This window comes from Thermobia domestica, chromosome 5 (assembly GCF_964235325.1).
Source record: "Thermobia domestica chromosome 5, izTheDome1.hap1.1, whole genome shotgun sequence".
NCBI lineage: Eukaryota > Metazoa > Arthropoda > Insecta > Zygentoma > Lepismatidae > Thermobia > Thermobia domestica.
In genome coordinates this window covers 208,324,478-208,326,234 of record NC_137458.1, presented here as the reverse complement: position 1 = coordinate 208,326,234, position 1,757 = coordinate 208,324,478, and positions in this window count along the sequence as shown.

Below are 1,757 nucleotides of genomic sequence, written 5' to 3'. Positions count from 1 at the left end.
GAGTGTTTTCCCCTCTAATGGGTTTCATTGTACACAAAAACACTTCGTTTGCGCATAAACTCGTCCACAATTTTGTGTCACACTTGAATCGGTTTCCTTGTAAGTATAATTCTGGTTCCATAAGTAATGGGCTCCATCTCTGGTGCAATTCGAATTTGAAGCTGAATAATTGAAATTTCGGTATCAAATTATAAATAATTGTAAATCGAGAATCGTGATAATTGAGGTATTCCTGTCCAGGGTTTCTCAACCTGGGGGTCGCAAAGATAAGCAGAAATGATAAATATAATTAGAATCTAGTGCCGGAAAATATTTTTAATATTTTGAATTTTGTTTCGATATTTTTTTTTTTATTTTTATACATACTGCTAAGAACAACAACAACAAAAAAAAAAAAAAAAAAAAAAGGTATACTAAACATTTTCAACAGGTGCAGAGTTGTTTGAAAATCGATTTAAATGAAAGAGGTATGATTCGAAACTAATAGGAACTGCAGATTGAAATGTCCCAAAAATACAAATACAACAAAACCTGAATATTGAAATGGAATTAAAATTGAAAGCTAATGAGATACTGAGCATAGTGTGATTTTACTAGTGTGGCAATGTCTATTTCAATCTTCGTGACGCACATTATCATGTCATTTAAAATACTCATAAATAACTTTTCTAACATCTGTCCAAGTTCTTTTAAAACAAAAATTAGAATTTACTTTATTTTTTAATCATATGTCCCTAAATCATATGTCCCTAAGACTTATAAAGTTTTAAAATTTTCAAACGGCCTCTATTTTGAAACATGATGACGGATTGAATTCGATATTTGTAATACGAATGAACTGACCAAACTTGGTTTTAATCCATTCGCTTTCAGGGAAGTTATATATCCACTCACTATACATAAGAAATGGATTCTACTATTATAGAAATAGATGCATATCCCTTATCTCCGCAATAGGTATATTAAAAATCCTGTACAAGCTTATTACAAACCAGAAATTATAAGGGGGTCGCTGGCAAGAGGATGTGATAAAATAGGGCTCGTGATAGGATTTAGGTTGAGAACCACTGCTCTAAGCAAACCTAGTCTAAGTTATCTTTATTCGCCGCAATAAATAAATAAATAAATAAAATTAAAAAATGAATATTTGATATAATCAGTGGCGGATCTAGAAGTTAAAAACTGGGGGCAGCCAGAACCCAGACTATGATAGGTACCGTGATTTTACAAGGAACTTAAAATAATATATAAATAATTGCTTTTCCTTTGTCACTGAAAAAAAAAAAAACTGTTGATCCTAGGCCCCCGGCCCCTGGCTAGATCCACCTTAGATATAATGCCATTTTGTATATCGAAGTGGATGGGGTCAACCATAACGACTTATCGTTATTAGTGAAATTCTATGTTTTTTCCAACTTAGATTTCTTTTCTGGTATGTTTCCTACTATTTCATTGGCGAAGTATATCAGAAAGAAACGAAACGAATATTTTACTGAAACATACCTACAAATATAATTTTATATGGACGGCCTTGAAACAAACACATTTTACTATGCAATTTCGCAAATGAACCGATCCTATATGGCCGTGATTATGTGAATTGTTTTGTATGTACCATTAAAAAACTTTTCGAGACCATTTGAACTAGAAGTCATTCTTTTCTTTGCTAGGCCTATATCTCATGCATTTTGCTAGAGCACTAGTTAAAAAAAAAGAAAAAGAAAAAAAAACAGGAGAGCCATTAGGAGGTAATAACC